We start from the raw sequence: 20,656 nt of genomic DNA, 5'->3' as shown, positions 1-20,656 counted from the left end.
AATTACGCTCGCGGACATTTGGTGCGCGCACGGTGCACGCATATAGATATTTATGTACTTTTAACTGCAATTTTCTCAGGAACTACTGAACAGATTGACACCATATATGCAAAAGGCACATGCCTGACCTGAGGACTACCTCTTTGCCAAATTTCAAGTAATTCTGTTCAGCCGTTCGGGCTGTCCCTTCGACTAAAGGTCCTATGGGAAAATGCATGGGGAAAACGCGTTTTGGGACCCCCCTTTTTTCTCAGCCCCCGCTTGACGAATCACCCCTAGACTTTCAGGGTAGTAGCTGAGCAGAGCGCCCCATTAGTTTTGAAAATTTCGCGAGGATTCGTCAACCGGCGCCAAAGTTATTCAAAATAGAATTTTCAGATTTCCTATGGTAACTCGGTCCTAACTATAACTATCTACTGGCGACCGCCAGTAGATAAGATATATATATATATATATATATATTACCTACTGGCGGTCGCCAGTAGGTAGTTATAGTTAGGACCACGTTTCCATAGGAAAACCTCAACATTCTATTTTGAATAACTTTGGCGCCGGTCGACGAATCCTCGCGAATTTCTCAAAATAGGTGGGGCGCTACGCTCCGCTCCTACCCTGAAAGTCTCGGGGGGATTCGTCAAGCGGGGGCTGAGATAAAAGGGGGGTCCCAAAACGCGTTTTTCCCATGCATTTTTCCATAGGACCTTTAGAACGAGCTACAGCCCGAACGGCTGAATAGAATTACTAGAAATTTGGCAGAGAGGTAGTCCCTAGGTCAAGGAAGTGCCTTTTGTAGGTTTGGTGTAAATCTGTTCAGTAGATTCTGAGAAAATAGCCTTTAAATCAATATATATATCTGAGCCCGCTTACGGTACGCTTACCGTACGCTTACCGTACGCTTACCGTAAGCTTACGGTGGCGTGCGCGAGCGCGATTCTGATTGGCTCTTAGATCTTAGTAAACATTCGAATCGGCCGAAACCAGGAAGCGGCGTCCGCCATTTTGTCTCTCGCACTGAGTGTTGTTTATCAAACATGATGGCCAAAAACATGTTACGGGGCTGTTTTGACAACTCCCTCCTACATAGTCATGTTGAGGGAGTCCCCAAACATCCCCCAAGAGCAAAAACGGTTTTATTTTTTTTTCGGCAATTTCGCGGGGTACGCTTACCGTACGCTTACCGTACGCTTACCGTAAGCTTACCGTACGCTTACGGTAAAAAAATAAAAATAAAAAAAACACTATCCACACTTACCCCACCCCCTGTGCTTTTGGTGGCCGCAGGCCACCAAATGTGCAGGGCTTATTAATAGAGAAAAAAAACGTAATTTTGGCAACATGAAATTATAAAATTGAAATAAAAAAAACACTATCCACATTGACCTCACCCCCTGTGCTTTTGGTGGCCGAAGGCCACCAAATGTACAGGGCTTATTAAAGTTGATAAAAACCGTGCACGGAACGAACTGCGTTAAGTGGGCGCGCACGCCACAAATGGCGTAAAGTAACTTAGCATTTAAAAAACCGTACAAATTCACTGAAAAAACCATAGGTTTCACACACGTTATAGTTAGGAAATAGCATTTAAAAAACCTTGCTAATTCACTGAAAAAACCATAGGTTTCACACATGTTATAGTTAGCTGGACATTTTACTGATAAAAAACCAATGAAATTCCCCCGTTATAGTTACTGTAGGCAACTATAACTCACGCGACCGTAATCCTCTGCTGATGACATATGTGTCTTTATGAAAAAAAAATATTTGTAATATATGTATAGCTAAAATTTAATGGAAGAAGATATGGGCAAATAAGTGTCTAAATACAGTATTAGCATCAGCAGAGGATTGCGGTCGCGTGAGTTATAGTTGCCTACAGTAACTATAACAGGGGAATTTCATTGGTTTTTTATCAGTAAAATGTCCAGCTAACTATAACATGTGTGAAACCTATGGTTTTTTCAGTGAATTAGCAAGGTTTTTTAAATGCTATTTCCTAACTATAACGTGTGTGAAACCTATGGTTTTTTCAGTGAATATATATATATATATATATATATATATATATATATATATATATATATATATGAAACAACCAACACGTAAAAACGTGTAATTTGAAGAGCACTCCAGCAAAAATCCAGGGACAATGTTTTTCAAAGCATAAATGCTTTATTCGACAAGTTCCCCCCCGTTCTACCCCCGAAACGCTGACAGACGCGTTTCGCCGACTGGCTTTTTCAATGTCAGTTTCCATTATGTTAAAACGGCACATTTAAACTTCAACAAAGTATCACATGACAATGAATGCGCAAACATAGAAGATGGGCTAGCAGCAACATTGTATCTAAATTCATGGCGGCCATCTTCTAGTAGCAAATACAAACAAATAAAGTGCCTAGCGTTCATAAAAAGAAAAAAAACCCTATGTGCAGGTTAAAATTGCAGTTTCAAGTTGGACAACAGCATAAATGACAGGTGATAATAGGATGTTTATATGTTGCGCTGTTCGGGATGGGAAAACGCACGATTTTAGATACATAATGTTCTAAAATTGTATTCGGACTGACTAAGGTTTTAAAAGGTGTGCAATCCTTATAGTTATTAATTGATCTACAAACTTAGGGGGTGAGAAGACTGAAATTCTACTAAATAATCGAACTTAATTCGTCTAATGTTTAGTTCGTCAATCTGCCCCCCTAAGGTCAGGCATTCCCTCCAGATTGCCTAGTCACCTGTCCTTGTGTGTTAATGAAGCCCTGAATGGGCAGAAAGCCAACTGCTGAGAGAGAGTACTTAGATATGTGCTGTTACCAAAGTGCAAAAAGAAACGTTAGAAACAAAACAACAACAAGTGTCAATTATATGTGATCATGATAAGATTATGTAACAATAAAGACCCAGTGCGAGGGTGTCTCAGGTATAATAAATGTCCCGACCTAGGGTTTACACCCTCTCATAGGTGGACCCATAGTTCCTCATCATTGTTAAGCCCTATTGGGGCCTTTGTTTGGAGATCTATTATGTATGTTGACTCCATAATACGAAGTTTTCGTATTCTGTCGCCACCCCTCTCCGACTTGCCCACTTGATCCAGACAGTAGAATTTTAAGAGATCACGGTTGCTCTGATGGTATTGCTCAAAGTGTCGAGCAACCGGGTATGCTGGATCTTTGTTAGAAATTGCCCGCATGTGCTCCAAAATGCGTTTTTTAGTAGGATGTATGGTGCTTCCTATGTATCTTTTGGCACATGGGCAAGTAAGGCAGTAGACAGTAAAGTCTGAGTTGCAGTTGAGGAAAAGTTTCATCTTGCGTACAGGTCTGGGGTCATTGGGTCTACCTGAGTATGTTGTTGTTTTCTCGCTAAATTTGCAGGCTTTGCAGTGGTTACAAGGATAAAATCCTGTAAGGCCTATTCTGTTTTTAACTCTGGGGACTGGATCAAAGTGACTATGAACAAGGTAATCGCCAATAGATAGGCTACGCTTGTAAGTGATTACTGGGCGTGCTGGTAACTTCCTTTTAAGGATGTTGTCTGTTTGTAAGATGTGCCAATTTTTCTTGAAGATCTGCATGATCTGGCTAGATTTTTCATTAAAATTGGTTATCATCCTGGCCTGGCTTTCATTTGATTCAGTAGTTTTTTTAGCAATTAGTAGATCTTTTCTGTCAATCTCTTTGACTTTAGTATCAGCTAAGGAGAGGTCTGCGTTGTTATAGCCTCTCTCCCTGAATCTTTTGGTGGCTTCTGTTTTTACCTGGGTATAGTCTTGTGCTTTGGAGCAATTCCTTTTGAGGCGTATGAATTCCCCAAATGGTATGTTCTTAATGGTACTGCGTGGGTGGTGGCTGTCAGCATGCAGGACAGTATTGCCTGCTGTGGGCTTTCTGTAGACTTTGGTAGACAGTGTACCATTGTCTACGTAAACTTCTAGGTCCAGGTATGTGACAGATTTGTCACTGATTTCTCCCGTGAATCTTAAGTTAAGGTCATTTATGTTAAGGGAAGCCACAAATTCCTCGGCCGAGGTACGACTGCCACGCCAAATTATAAAAAGATCGTCTATGTATCGTGCCCAAAGAGCGATCTTTTCCACCCAGCATTCATTTGCCTCGCCCCAGGCCACGTGCTTCTCCCACCAGCCCACGAAGAGATTCGCGTAGCTGGGGGCGAAGCACGTTCCCATCGCGGTCCCTCGCAGTTGTCGATACAACTTTCCTGCAAAAGTGAAAATGTTGTTGGTAAGACAGAAAGTAATCATTTGTATCAGCATTTTGTTATGTTGGTAATATTTCATAGGTCTTTTGTTCAGAAACCAATCTATGGCAAGGACGCCATTCTTGTGATCAATGCAGGTATATAGACTGGTGATGTCCAGAGTTATAAGTAGCATATCAGTGTCCCAGGCAGTGCCTTCAATCAATCTTAGAAAGTCTTGTGTGTCCTTGATGTAGGAGGCCAAGTCTTTTACTAGTGGGGCCAGAAATAGGTCTATGTAGATGGATGTATTTTCCAATAGACTATTAATGGACGCCACTATGGGTCTGCCGGGGGGATTGGTTGTACTTTTGTGCACCTTAGGAAGATGGTAAAAAGTTGGAATCGTGGGTGCCTCACATTTCAGGAATAGAAATTCGTCTTGATTTAGCAGACCATCTGCTTTCCAGATTTGTAAGAGATTGTGGTATTTATCGATACTTTCAAGATAAATTGCTCTTGATATTGGCAAATAACAGTCTTTGTCGTTAAGTTGCCGCATCGCTTCATCCTGGTACTGCTCTTTGTTAAAAACCACCATGTTTCCCCCTTTATCTGAAGGTTTAATTTCAATGGTTCCGTCTTTCTCCAAAGATTTTAGAGCCTCCCAATGTTTCCTGGGGATATTGTAACGACGTTCATTAAAATCTTTACGGTTGGCCAGGATTTTCAAATCCAGAATTACTGCCTCACTGAAGACGTCGATGGCGTCAAAAGGTGTTTTCGGGATTGCTCGAGACTTCAGCTTGAGGTTACTGTGTCCGCCTACTTGGTTGACACCAGATCCTGCCAAGTATTCGTCAGTCAATTGTTCGCCTGACGGCATGTCTGGAAGTGAGGAGCTTAATTCCCTCATTGTTATAAGAGTTTCCAGATCATGACCTGTTAGGGCATCTGATTCGCTTATTCCTGAATCTTCTGTTGTTGTCAGACCTCCAATTCTTGGATGCAAAAGATATATTTTCTGAAATTTCAACTTTCTAATGTATTTAAACAGGTCAATTCTAGTCCGTGCATAGTCAAAGCTTGCGGTGGGACAAAAAGTAGGTCCTAACTGCAGGACCTTGATTCCTTCCTGTGTCAGAATCTTGTTCGATAAATTGATGACTGTCATTTCGTTTTTCCTTTGATTTACCATTTCCCCCTCGTCCCTCTGCTGCGTGTTACTCTCGGGGTTGTATTGTCTCCCCCTGCCTTTCTTTCCTCTCCTTGTTTTTCGTTTCTTTTCCCTCGTGGCAGGGTCTGTTGCGGAGGGTGGGTTCTTGGTGTTGGTCGTTGTCGAGTTTCCCTCATGAGTTGGTACTCCTGAAAAAAAGGAAGAGGTGGAGAAGGTTCCATGTTTCTGCTTGGCTCTGGCGGCGCTGTGCTTTGTTCACCTTCCGATGTTTCAACTTCCGATTCTGAAGTGTCTATATAGCCACTTCTGCTTGTCCCTTGTTGGTTCATTTTCCTCCTGGGTCCGTCAAACTTTTTGGCAAAAGTCAAAACTCGTCCGGTTGCGTAATCTTGTTCATCTCTCAAGAACTTGGTTTGTTTACGCTTGCGGATGATAGACTCATAGTCCTTAAGGCGTTTGATCATAGCACTCCTTAACTCTTCTGCTTGTTTGACATCCTTTTCTTTGGCTATTAGATCTTCCAACCTTTTGATTTCCACCAGGAGTTTTTCTCGGTCGCTCCAAGCGTACTTGATGAGGATCCTGACCATTCCCTTGGCAGAATCCGTAGTGTGTTCTGCCCATTCCTTCAAGAGAGCCGGATCTGGATGTTCATATGAGGGGACGGTAAAGATGCGAAGACCTCTCGGGATTCTGTCACAGTCTATGTATCTTTGAAGTGAGGTCCCTTCCCACCATTTTCGTAGTTCTCTTTCTTGTACTTTTTCCAAAGTCTGGTACAGTATGGCCAAATTACTTTCTGGCGATTTTTGAGTTATATCACCTTTGGCTTGTGCATTGGTAGCACCAATGCCTGTTTTGAATATATCTGCGGCCGCTTCCTCTCTCTCAGTGAGGCTTGACATATTCTTCAATACTGATGTCCAATTTCTAACGGAACTATTTGGGGGAGGAGGGAACTTGCCGTTTACATGCTCCCCATTGCTTTTCAGGACTGAGGCTTAAGATTTCACTCGGCGCGCAGAAAGACAAACGAAGATCACTCACCACGTAGACACGCATTCACGGCAATCGAAGAGCCCTCCGGTTCGTGGTGCAGTCTCGTGACGGTGATCCTTCGACTTCCCGCAGAGTCCGAAAATTCTGATAACGGGTGCCGCAAAATCCTACGGCATTGTCGCTTCTTCCCGGTAAGCCTCGGGGCTGGCAGCCATATCAATTTTGTCAACAGCACTTCACCGCCGCCGCTCCGTCTTTGTCCTGGGTGCTTTCTTCCGGCGGTGGTGAACCGCCAATACACGAAACAACCAACACGTAAAAACGTGTAATTTGAAGAGCACTCCAGCAAAAATCCAGGGACAATGTTTTTCAAAGCATAAATGCTTTATTCGACAAGTTCCCCCCCGTTCTACCCCCGAAACGCTGACAGACGCGTTTCGCCGACTGGCTTTTTCAATGTCAGTTTCCATTATGTTAAAACGGCACATTTAAACTTCAACAAAGTATCACATGACAATGAATGCGCAAACATAGAAGATGGGCTAGCAGCAACATTGTATCTAAATTCATGGCGGCCATCTTCTAGTAGCAAATACAAACAAATAAAGTGCCTAGCGTTCATAAAAAGAAAAAAAACCCTATGTGCAGGTTAAAATTGCAGTTTCAAGTTGGACAACAGCATAAATGACAGGTGATAATAGGATGTTTATATGTTGCGCTGTTCGGGATGGGAAAACGCACGATTTTAGATACATAATGTTCTAAAATTGTATTCGGACTGACTAAGGTTTTAAAAGGTGTGCAATCCTTATAGTTATTAATTGATCTACAAACTTAGGGGGTGAGAAGACTGAAATTCTACTAAATAATCGAACTTAATTCGTCTAATGTTTAGTTCGTCAATCTGCCCCCCTAAGGTCAGGCATTCCCTCCAGATTGCCTAGTCACCTGTCCTTGTGTGTAAGGTGTGTAAAAAAAAAAAAAAAAAATATATATATATATATATATATATATGTATATATATATATATTTATATATATATTGATATAGATATAGATATAGATATAGACTTACCTTGAGTAGGGTACAGCGGTCTATTCCATCTACACCTAAAAGTAAGAAGAAAAGGAATAGTTTAAAGAACATAATTTATGTCTACATTATTATAAGACTCTTCATTCAGAGAGCGGCAAAACCACAGAATAGAACAGGTACTAGGTTCAATTGTGGAGCATAATTGTGACTAACGCTGGAGGGTGGAGGGTATAGGTTAGAGTTAGTAACTCTGTGTTTTGTATTTACAGATGTCAGTGAAGTCCCTCGCTAGGCATCCAGTGAGAAGGTGGCGTAGCTGTGGCAGTCTCTCTGTTTTCTCAATCCCCAGCCGCTTTCCCCCTCTTTACTGTTCCTGGATGTGACTAGTCTGCAGACAGTGGAGTTAGGGATTTGGGCTAAGATCTTCTGCTCCTGTGGAAGCCCAGTTCTCAGGTTAGTGGTACTTGACAGGTGGGGACTTTAATCTACTGCTAGAACCAACACGTGATGGCACATTTGAATCCCCAAACACCAAGCCCTGCGTGCGACATGCTTCACTAGCATTGTGTGACGCACTTGGTTTTACAGATGTCTGGAGACACTGTCGACCCGAAGACTCAGCATATACCCAATATTCCGCACAACATATCACTTGGACACGATTGTACTTTACTGGGAGCCTGATATAGAACATCCCAACATCTACCCAGAACACTCACTGACCACTCCCCTGTAATGTTGACGCTTAGGGTCCCGTGGCCTGGAGATGTGAGAGGAAGTGGAGGTTTCCTAGTCAGGCCCTGTTGGATGAGGTTTTCCGTACTGAGCTACATGGCGCTATTGTTGAGTATTTTGACCTAAAAATAATAGCATTGAGGCTAGCCCTGCTATTGGATAAGATTATTTAGACAGCTCATTTGGGCTTTGTCCCACATAGATCGACAGCTCTAAATCTCCATACGCTTTTTACCGTTATCCACAGGATTGCCCCAGAAGTCCCGGAGGCTGTAGTGTTACTAGATGCGGGAAAAGCATTTGACTCTTTGTAGTGGCCTTATTTCTTTGCTGTTATGAGGAGAATGGGAATGCCTAAGGGGTTTATCGATCTCATTTCATTACTATACACTTCACCCACTGCTAGACTCATGCTAAATGGCACCCTGTCTCCCAGTTTAAACTTACCCATGGCACCAGGCAGGGATGCCCACTCTTACCACTGCTTTTTATTATTGCACTGGACCCGTTGGTCAGACAGTTTCAAGAAAGACACTTGCATAGGGGGCTTTAGTTTCACACTGGCCCTCTTCTGATCTCCCTATATGCCAACGTCATTATATTACACGTTCGCCACCCCCTAGACAACTTAGATCCACTTATTAGGGAAATTATCCGATTTGGGGGATTCTCGGGACTATGCATTAACTGGGGCAAATCGGGAATCTTTCCTTTGAGTACTTGTAAGGCTAGGTGGGATTCTGAGTTCCCGCTGACGAAGTGTGAGGAGTCTGCTAGGTACTTGGGAATACAAATCCACAGAGAGATCGAGCAGATCGTTTACTGAACTATGGCCCCGCTCTGCATACACTTGAGTAACAGGTGGAACATTGAATAAGACTCCCTCTCTCACTGGCCAGAAGAGTGGCGATTATCAAAATGGTGGTGCTCTCCAAATTCTTATATCTGTTTCATAATATTCCCATCCCGTTGCCCAACAGTTTCTTTCAGACACTCCTCTCTCATCTCATTAGGCTGACTTTGGGAAGTGGTAGAGCTAGGGTATGCTGGGACACATTGATCCTCCCATATGAATGGGGGGGACTTGGGTTCCCTAATTTTCAGGTTTATTACTTAGTGGCACAATGCAGTTTTGCACACTCCTTACTCTAAACCTGGGGCAGATCTAGTGCTCCCTGGCCAGTTGAAAGCGATTTTACCGAAGGGATTTCCAAGAGACTCCTGTGATATCCAGACTGTGTCCACCACCAGCTGGGCCTGGAAGAAAGTAGCACATGTGACAGGTGGACACACCTTATACTCCTCTGCTCCCGATAGTTAACAACCCATTTTTGCCCATCACAGAGGAAAAGCTGGTTCAACACACACTCACAATATATTTATTAGATACGATGGGAGATCTTCTTCCGGGTGGACATGCCTTCTCTAGCTCCGAGGAAGCGAGGTTCAGCAAAGCATCCTTCATGGACCACTTGAATTTCAGGGGGATTGGTAGAGCATTTAGAGCGCAGATTGCCGAGTTCTCATTGGAACCATACTCCTTCTCCCCACTGACACTACTGATCACAAACAAAGGAGGGACCACATCATCTCCAAATTGTACACAGCCTCTATGGCCATTATCCCTAGCAGAGACACCAAGATAACACCCCATACAAGACCCCAATGGGCCTTCTTCTGCACTCAGACCAAAGAAGTCTCCCTGAACAGTCGACATAAACTCTAAAACTTCAAATTTCTGTGGAGAGCATACATGTCCACTGCAAAACTCAACTCCATTGATCCCTCTGTGGAGCACATAGGGCAGACTTCTCCCACATGACCAGGAATTGCGCAAAGATAGGGAATTATTGGAGGGAAATTTACATAATCCTCTTGCGTATGACTCACCTTGACTTTAGCCCTGTGCCTGAGGTTGCCCTGCTGGGGTATGTGCGTGAGTTTCCTAAACAAATGTGCAGATTCGTTTCCATTGCTATATTAGTTGCCAAGCGGGAGATAGAGCTGCGATGGGGTGACAGAGTCATCCCCACAGCAAAGGCTTGGCTTAACAGCCTCATTTATTGTAATACAAATTGTGAGTTGTTTGCAACTACCTAACCTTTGTCATCCAGATGTAAAGATATTTGGGGCCCACTGAAGTGCTATTTGTTAGAGGTTGAGCCGACCCCTTTGTCTCAGCTGCCTGCAGGGATATTTCCCACCAGGATGGGTTAACTCTTCATTTCCATGCTGAATAATGATTCATAATATGTCTTCGATGGTCAGATGGGAGGCTGACGCAGGTATGGGGATCTCTAAACTAACAGTGTAAAATGTACATGCTGCCCCTGGCTGGTAGTGTTTTGTCCTTTCTAAGACGATATTTGCCCAGACTGAAATGTTTCTATGCTGCCAAATTTAGGAACCAATTCCTGTTTGTTGTGTTTGAACACAAAAATGGTAAATAAAGTTTTAAAAAAGTGTGGGCTTCCACCCTTCTGTTTAAAAAAGCCCCCGGGTAGGCCAAGTCCTGGGGGAATATGTGGTAATATGCGGGGTGCACCACAGCGCCAGGGCCCTCCACCTCCCTGGGGCAATGAACTACAGGAATATGGGGGCCCATGTGGCCCTCACACAACCCTAGGGACTGCCATCTCCATGGGGCAATGAACTTTAGAAGTCCGGGGTGCCTGCAGGGCCCCCTGCAGCCCCGGGACCACCAGTCCCCAGACCAGTTAACATAGAAATGCGGGAGGCCCATGAGGCCCCCTGCAGCCAAACGGATCACCACCTCCCTGGGAGCTAAAGTAATCATGCAGCCCCCCTCCTGGAACCAAAGATGGCCCTGGCGACCGACAACCCCCAGGGCCGGCTCCTGCTATGTCCGAGGTACCCACTTCTGGGACACGGCCGTTTGCTATGGCTTGGCAGGAGTTTCCCGCTCCAGCCAATCCATAGCAAACTGTGCTGCGCTTCGAGCAAGCCAGATCATTTTGCTATCACTTGATCAAAACGGAGCATAATTGCTCATACACACAGAGAGATGCATGTAAGTAGCTCACTATGTGCAAAAGCAATGCTGTCTCCTGCAGGATGTGGGGGACTGAGAGGGACCATGGGGGTCCCCAACTTTGGTGAGTGGGTGGCCTTAGTGGGATCAGTGCATCCACATTAGAGACCAGGTACCCGGGGCTGAAATTTGCCTACAAGGGAGGGTCACGCACACCCCTCTCCTTATTGTTTATTTTTCATTAAAAGGCCGGGCCCCGGGTATTGGGGTCCCTGGGGCTGAAATCAGCCACAGGAGGGGGACGCCTGGCCCCCTCCCTTTCAGTTTAAAAAACATGTTTATATATAAAATAAAGGCCGGGCCCCAGTACATGGGGTCCCTGGGGCTGAAATCAGCCAATGGAGGGGGGTTCATGCAGCCCCGCTCCCATAAAAAATGTTTTTTAAATAGGGGACTGGAAAGTCTCCAGAAGCCCCCTCTTTCTCCACTACTCTGCAAACACAAACCCTGGTGCGCTGCTATTTGGGGAATGAAGTCCCCTTGGATGCTAGGGATCCTTGAGGGTCAGGAACCCCTTCTTTTACCTCCCGTAAGTTCCAGAAAGTGAGATTGCAGAGAGGTCTTTGGTGGCCGTGCCCCCTTTCTCTACCACACTGCAAACACGCCTCTAGGCACAATACTGGTTGGGGAATTAGGTCCACTTTACTCCTGAGTGTTCCTGGGGGCCAACTACCCCTCCTGTTACCTCCAGTAATCCCACACAGCGGGATTGCTGAGAGGTTGTTGGTGGCCATGCCCCCTTTCTCCACCACGCTGCAAATGCCCCTCCTTGCTCACTCCTATTTTGGGGATGAAGTCCCCTTTGCTGCTGAAAGTCCTTAAGGGTGAACAACCCCATCTGCTACCTCCAGTAAGTCCTACACAGCAGGATTCCTGCGAGCTGGTTGGAGGTTCACCCCCTTTCTCCACCACTCTGCAAACACAACTACTACTGGAAAACCCCAAAAATTCACTGAAAACAAAGGTTACAGGGACGATATAGCTAGGAAATGGAATGTAAAAAACCTTAGAAATTCACTGAAAAAACAAATGTTACAGGGACGTTATAGTTAGCCTGAGGTTTCACTGGTACAAAATCCAGTGAAATTCAGCAGTTATTGCATAGCTAACTATAACTCGTGCAACGCAATGCACTGCTTATGACCACACATATTACATCACTCATGACATGGTCAGTGACATCACTGATGACATCACTGATGATATCTCAAATGACATCACTGATGACAGTGTAAGTGCTTATAAGAGTTTATGGTGTTAACCATATAGAGTAACCTACTATAAAAGTTAGATTACTGTACTAGTTGTACTATTAATGAGTATTACTATCTCTAACATGTGTGATCTGAGTGGGTGTCTAATTGTCTATATCAGTGTCTCAGTGGGTGTGTGAGTCGGCTATATGGATGTGTGAGTGCATGCATGATGGACTGTATAGTTGAATGAGTGGATTTCTGACAAGGTTTGTAGGTGTGTGCGTGGTTGTGTCTGTGGTTGCATGGGTGTGTGAGTGGGTATCTGAGTGGTTGGATGGGTGTTTGAGTTAGTGTGTGAAGGCTTTGTGGGCATGTAAGTAGCTGTGTGAGTGAGTGAGTGGATGTGTGAGTAGCTGTATGGGTATATAAGTAGATATGTGAATAGCTGTGTGGGTAAGTGAGTGGGTAAACATGTTGGTGAGTGAGTGGGTGTGTCAGTGGCTGAATGAGTGAATGAGTGGCTGTATGGGTGAGTGAATGAATATCTGAATGGTTGTATTGGATGTGTAAGTGGCTGTATGGGTAAGTGAGTAGATGTTTGAGTGAGTGTTTGGTTAAGTGAGTTAGTGTGTGAATGGATATCTTGGAATGTGAGTGTCTGTATGAATGACTGTATGGGTGAGCATGTAGATATGGGAGAGCTTGTATGAATGTGTGAATGGGTATATAAGTGGTTGTGTGGGTGTGTGAGTGTATGCGTGCCTATATGGGTGAGTGAGTGGCTGTGTTGAGAGGCTGCATGGGTGTACAAGTGGGTGTGGGAGTGGGAGTGGCAAATGGTAAATACTATGTGTGAGTTGCTGTATGGGTGAGGGTATGGCTGTGTGAGTAGCTGTATGGGTGAGTGACTAGTTGTATGAGTGGCTGTATGGGTGAGTGAATGGTTGTTTGAGTGGCTATATGATTGAGTAAGTGAGTGAGTGGCTCTATGGAGAAGTGAGTGGGTGAGTGAATACTGGTATGGGTCTGCAAATGGGTAAGTGGGTGTGTGGCTGTGTGAGTGGGTGTATGAGAGGTTATATGGGGAGTGAGTGGTTCTGTGGATGATGTCATCAGTGATGTCTTCTGAGATGTCATAAGTGATGTCACTGACCATGTCATGAGGGATGTAATATGTGAGGTCATAAGCAGTACACTGCAGTGGCATAAGTTATAGTTAGCTCAGGTAACTATAACTGCTGAATTTCAGTGGTTTTGAAAGAGTGAATTCTGAGCCTAACTATAACGTCCCGGTAACCTTAGTTTTTTTCGGTGAATTTCTATGGTTTTAAAAAAATCTTTTTCCTTTAACCTTTGTTTTTCTAGTGGATTTTTAAGGTTTTTTAAATTCTATTTCCTTACTATAACATCCCTGTAACCTTTGCTTTTTTAGTTAAGTTCAATGTTTTTTACCTACTAGGTGCTTTTGCAGCAGGGTGGAAAAAGGGGACGGGCCTCCGACCAGCTCTCAGCAATTACGCAGTGTGGGACTTACTGCTGGTAACAGGAGGGCTTCTTGGCCCCCAAGGACCCTCAGCAGCTAAAGGGACTTAATCCCCCAACCAGCAGTGCACCAGGAGGTGCGTTTGCAGAGTGGTGGAGAAAAGGGGTGTGACCTCCCACGAGCTATCAGTATTCGCACAGGGCAGACTTACTGGAGGTAACAAAAGGGGTTATTGGCCCCTGAGGATCTTTAGCAGCAAAGGAGACTTCATCACCCAACCAGTTGTGTTGCAGGAGTCCCTTTTGCAGAGTGGTTTATTAAGGGGGCGTGGCCTCCCACTACTCCCCCAGGGGCCAGCCTTTAAAAAATGTTATTAGTGAAAGGTCTGAGGACCCCATCCCCTGAGGCAAGGACTTTCTGCAATGGCAGAGGGGGGACAAGCAACAACCCTCGCTGGGCCGATTTTGGCCCAGGGCCCTATCCCTCAGGGCCCAGCCTTTTCATTTTTTTATTATTTCCAAATACAGGAGGGTGGCCATGGAGCCCCCTCCACAGGACATAATCCCCCCGGGGCCCTGCCATGTCTGCTGGGTGCCCACAGGGCACCCAGTCTCCACTGGGACCGCTGGGTAAGCCAAATGCCCCTGCAGTTCCTGCTGACTCCCTGCCTCCTGCAGGAGCTGGCATTGCTTTGAGGCATAGGGAGACCCTAAACATTAAGCTCCCTGTGTCTGAAAGCAATTGTGCTCCACTTCCAGCAAGCTAGAGTATTTCTGAGCTCTTGGCTGCTGAAAGCATAGTGTTTGCTATGACTTGGAGGGAGCAGTAAAGCTCCCACCAAGTCCAAGTCACAGCAAACAGCTATGTCCCGAGGGTGGGCACAAAGGGACATCACAGAAAACCGGCCCTGGGGGGTGGCAGTTCCCAAATTCATTTATGGCTCCAGGAGGGGGAACATGTGGCCCCTCTCATTTCATGTTTGTAAGGCCAGCCCCAGAGAGGTGGTGGTGCCCGGGCTGGGAATGGCTCGGAAGGGGGTCCGCACATCCCCCTTTCATTTATTAAAAACATTTTGCCACAAGGAGATGGTGGTTCCAAGGGCATTTATAAGCCCCAGAAGGGGAGGCCCATGTGCCCCCTCTCCTTTATTTGCAAATGCCCCTGGGACCTGGCTCACCTACTTGCTGCTAAGTAAAATAGTGCGGAAGCCCGTGCATCTTTTCTTTTTGATTTTCAGTGGGTGTCTTGTCAAAGGAGGCACTACCACACTAATACTACTCAATCTGTCAGCTACGTTTGATACTATTTCTCATACAGTCTTGCTCAAGAGGCTGTCCAATTTAAGTGTATAATCTGGATTCACTCTTTGCTTGATACCCATTCTCCAGCTGTCTCTTTACCACTTTTCTCACACATCCCTAAATCAGTGCAGCATAGCCTCCATCAAGGCTACTCTTTAAGCCCACAATTTGTTATGTACACATGGCCGATGTAGCTCAATTTTTTGGCTTGAGATTGGTCTCATATACTAACAATATCCAGCTATTGTCCTCATATCCAAGACACAAAATCTGCCTTATTACCTTATCTAGATATAGGAAGGAAAATTGTCTTTAACTCAGTGCAGAGAAGACTGAAATCCTTACTTTCAGTAAGGCCCAATCTATTTTTTGGTCTCACATTTGGTGGCCCTCTAAGCTTGGTGTTGGCCAGAAACCTTCGGGGGGGGGGGGGGGTCGTACATCAGGAGGTCTCCCTTGGCTCTCAGATTTTGTCAGTCTCGGCTTACTACTTTATCTGCCTGTGCTCTCTCAGAAATGTGGAAGACATGTTATCTTCTTCCACTCACAAATCTACCATCGATGACGTCAAGTTTCTTTATTAGGAGCAACATGGCTCTCTATTTTGCATAATCTCCTTTCAACCCAATTTTCCTCTGTAAATTATTATCCACAACAATTTGGTGGGGCCAGGCATGGTGGAGGAAATTTTAGAGTACTGGCCTCAAATTGCCTGCCTCATTAATTTTCATGAGGCAGGTGCTATTTGCGACCCCAATATGAATGGCTAGAACTCATAGGGATGGTGGCCTGCTAGAGTCAGCAGACCACCATGTCTGTTACTGATTTTTTAATGAAGTAGTTTTTAAAAAAAAGAATTTTATGGAGCCCATTTTCCTTAAAGGAAAACGAGATGCATTTAAAAAATAAAAATGAAACGTTTCTGTTTCATTTTTTAAGAGTAGGCAGTGGTCCCTGGGTCCACTGCCTGCTCTTAAAAAATATTTTTGCAAACACTAACAAAGGGGAAGTGGTCCCCTGGGGCCCCCTTCCCATTTCCGAGCAGCTTACCACCAACTTGATGTAGGTGGTAAACTGTGAGTGTTTTACAACCACAAATGCGGTTTCAAAACAATCGTACATTTAAGTGCAAATCACTATTAGGTTGGAAGGGATGCCCTTGGCACGCCCATTCATAATAGCGTTTCGCAAACCCTAATTTGCAAGTCTGTAATAGCTTACCGACTCGCAAAATAGGGTTTGTACATGGGGCAGACCAATTTTCTCGGTTGCAAGCGGGAAATCAGCCTGTTTACAAATGCTAAAAACGGTCGTATATCTGGCCCTAAATGTGCATCCGTCATGTAGGTCTCCAATCTGTTGATGCTATATTAAACTCCTCATTACGATGTAGGTCAGAGTTCACTCCGACCAACACCATTTCAGTGAGGGAACTGTCATAGGTTGGCGGTTCCGAACACCTAATTGCGATGCCTCTGCACATAGTGCGTCGGAAACTTCAATTTCTCTATGGGAGCTTGTGCGGTGGGCGGAAACTGCCCGCAGCACACGCTCCTATTCGGGAATGGAAGTTTATGAAAATCCCTGCACCGTGTGGCTGGCATCCCAGGTCCACATGCGGAGGCTGTCGAAGGAAGGGGGCCCTGGAATGACTGTTGGAAGTCGACATCATAATCCTGACGGCGGAAATCATTATGCCTAATAAACCTTTTTAAAATGTTCTCAACATTCTCCAGAATGTCCTACTATTTTCAGTACAGTAAATTGCTCTGTCTACGTTGCCCAGTATCATATCTGTTTCATCTCTGTATATTTGGATTATTTAGCTTTTTAACGTGTGCAAGCACTCTCATATTGAGTTGCAATGTTGCATGCACTTCCAGTTTTAAAGGTGGTCAGACTGAACATAGGCATGACTTGCTCCAATTTTCTCAGAAGCCTGGCTTTTGTTCTAATTGAGTCAGAATTAACACTACTTGTTTCATATGGGAGGAATAATTCCTAGAGTAGATAAGACTCCTTTCTGAATAGAGCGATATTGATTATGATGTGCCTGAGATATTGACACTTTTGCCCCCCACTGTTTGCATATCAAAACTGTTCTTATATAGCCAGGCATGAACATCAGAGGGGATAACAGACAGTCTTGCAGTTTCGGTTAGACCCTAGTAGTTAATGGTGTATAATGAATGCTATCCACTTAGTAACTGTTTCCCCAAAGCCTATTTTCTTATGGACCTGAAGAGTATAGCACCTTAGTTGAATGACTTTCAAGGTTACCCGACAAAACCGGCATGTCTGGCAACTTTGTGGGTTGTTGCTCGTATACAGAAAAGTCATCATATGTTTGAGAAAATGTTCCTTGTCATTATAAATCAACTCTGCTCCAAGTGTACCATCAAGGATGGAAGTTTTTATAGATGTTATTCCATAGCCTTATGCATTGTTTTGCAATTAGTTTTGAGCAGGGGCAGGGGTCTATATGTGTTTGTCCTAGTTTGTCTAGGGAGACTATCAGCGCCTCTTTTGTGGTAAGGAGTAGGATGCACTTCCATGTTGCTGGATTATATAATATGTGTAGTTTAGGAGCTATAGTGTCAATACATGTTGACTAGAACTCTAGGGACGGCCCCTCTGCATCCGCTGTCTTGCCACTGGCCAGATCTTTTACATCCACTTTTATTAATAATGGTACCACTAAGTTCCCTCTATGTTCATCAGGGAGTGTGGCCATGTACAGGTTTAACAGCACCTCAGTCTGCATAGACTTCAGAGTAATACTGAAAGATGACATTGTTAATGCCCTCTTGCATGTTGTGTTCTTATCTCAAATGATTTTTATAGTCATTTTTGTGACACCCCTCGTTTCAGGATATATTAGCCATGCTAATAAGTTACTGGACGGATCCCCTTCCTTGTGCACCCTTGTTATGTATCGCCTGTAGTCTAATTTCCCCAGCTGTTCCAACAGTTTGGTGTCGTTTCTGCTCTAACTTAGTTCATCTTTGGTGGCCTCTGTGTGAGAGGTAATATTTTCTAAATCTTTCTTTTTTAGTGCCTGTCTATTTAGATCATCCCGTCCGTTTTTTTAATTTTTGTAAATGTTACACCCTACATCCTTATTGACTTAAAAGCTTCCCATTCTATTAAGTCATCAATCCGTTCATTCAATCAGATCAGTCGAAATAACATCTACTTTAATCTCCTATAATGGGACGAAATGTTGAGTGCTCCAGTGCCGCGTTCTGAAATCTCCAGGTTGGGATTTTTGTTCTGCATGTATGCCATTAACACTTTAGGGTTCAATGGTTAAAACCAAACTATGTTTTACAAAGGCATTCCATGTGTGTGGTGGCTGTTGCATCCAACTAACATCAACAGGCGAACTTGTCGAGTCTCAAGTTTTAATCATTGATTTGGGAACAGTGTAAGTTTTCACATGTAGCTGGGATGTAGGTTCGCCATGTATCAGTTTCCAATTCTTAATCCACGTTACTACCGTTCTAATAGTTTGAGGGGCTATGCCTGTTGTTTAACGAATTGTCTAAAAAATATACAACTTCCTTTGATAAGATGCATTCAATGGCAGCCAAAACATGAACATGATTGTAGACGTACAGTAAATAATCGACCCAAACATTTTGATTCGAATGCATCTTCCAGGTTTCAAATAAATGTGCATTTCAGCAACACAGTGCCGCAAACAATGTGAATTGTTTGTATTAGAATAACATTGCAGACATAAAAGGGATATCTATGAAGTGATTATATGAAGAACCTTCCAGATGTTAATAATACGTTGACTGATATACTGCAAATATACTGGTTTGGTTGGTTTCTTTTGCTTCAGAACGTTCGTGTTTTTTCAGACATTTAACCAGCAGCTCAGAAAGGTATTTTCTGCAAAGAAGCAGAGGTCAGAAGGATGCCCATTTGAAATGTTCAGGCTCTGTGAAACATGCTTCTGTGAACCTCTCTTGACCTGTTCTTTAAATACCAAGTGTCTGAGTCAGCACCTGGGTGTTTAGGAGCTCGGCATCCTCCATACGTTAAGCTTCTTCTGAAGAGCAAACTGCACCGAGTAGAAGAACATAATGAAAACAGGATTTTGCTGAAAGACGCATTATAGATCCCTTGCTAGGCAGAGCCCAGAAAACAGAGTTCTCCCGTTGTTTTGGAATTCCGGTATCTAGAGGACGGCCTGTCCTGCAATACATATTTGTCATTCGCATATCCTGCTTCCTATTTTTAAATGCTGAAATTCAATTTATGTTATTGTTTTTACAACTGAAACTATAGTTCGTTTGCAGAGTGACACATTTATTTATTCAGAAGGAAAACATGGCAACGTCTAACTCAAGTGGTCCCTACAATTAAACTAGTATTGGCAAATAAATGGGGCTGGTTTTAAAGTGCTAAACTATGCAAATACAGCGCTGAGCACTTGCTCTGTATGCCTTGGCTTTTGGGAAGCCTGTTTCATTATTTAACTTCTAAGCTTGTGTCCCTCTTTTTCTGCACAAAAAACATCTAATTTGAAGACTTAGAATGCGGTCATTAACTACCATGTGAATGCATGCCACATGTTTGTTTATGGCATTATTATTGCCCATACGTTGCTTATTGGATGGGCTACTCATTGGAATCTGTGACACATAGGTGCTATGGAGGTGTCTGCACCACTGCAACTGTATTGAAGGGATGCTATACACCAGGCTCTGTCTGAGAGGCCTGAAATTGATAGTATTATTGACATTAAAAGGTCTCATTCTGCAGGGTAGCGCATGACGACTCATGTTATAGAGCCAAAGTACAGATTACGAAAGCTGCATTGCAGGAATAAAAGAGAGGGCTTATTTATACATGGAGACATCATGGGTTGTCCGTGACTAGCTTATTTATTGGGACACAGTATATTAGACCTCAGAAAATGAGTAGTTTGTAACAGTACAACTGTTGTTTCCAAGTGCCCCACATTAATCAAATATTAGCCCATTATCTTAAGTGAGGGAGTGAGTGAGATGAGTGAGATGCTTGCAATCATGAGGAGTCATGTGTGTGAGATGCTATCAGACCCTAGGAGTGTGGCATGTGAGATGATCACAAACAATTACAGTACCTGAGTGCTTTCATTCTGGGTCTCTTAAAATTGTTGCAGCAGCGCCTTCTCTGCTATGGCAGAGGAGTGTCTGCCCCCCTGCGAGCCCCTCAAAAACGTGAAAAATAAAACGAAAATAAAACAGATTTAGAACAAGTTTAATTATCACTTTATTTTTTTTCAAGTGACTATGTGCTGAGTCTTGTGGGCGGGTCCAGCGGGTTGACAGTATTGGAGGGGAATGGTGGGCACTATTATTAGTGCGCATGACGGTTCGGCCGGCAGTCTCGGGACAGTCAAACTGCCATGCGTACTAAAGCTCTTTCCAACCCGAGCTGCATTGCCGGGTTGGAGAAAGCAGGCACAGGCTCCCAGTCTGTATG

Source organism: Triturus cristatus, chromosome 5_1 (assembly GCF_964204655.1).
Source record: "Triturus cristatus chromosome 5_1, aTriCri1.1, whole genome shotgun sequence".
NCBI classification, from domain to species: domain Eukaryota; kingdom Metazoa; phylum Chordata; class Amphibia; order Caudata; family Salamandridae; genus Triturus; species Triturus cristatus.
The sequence above is the reverse complement of the archived record's forward strand: the minus strand, read 5'-3'. Positions refer to the sequence as shown.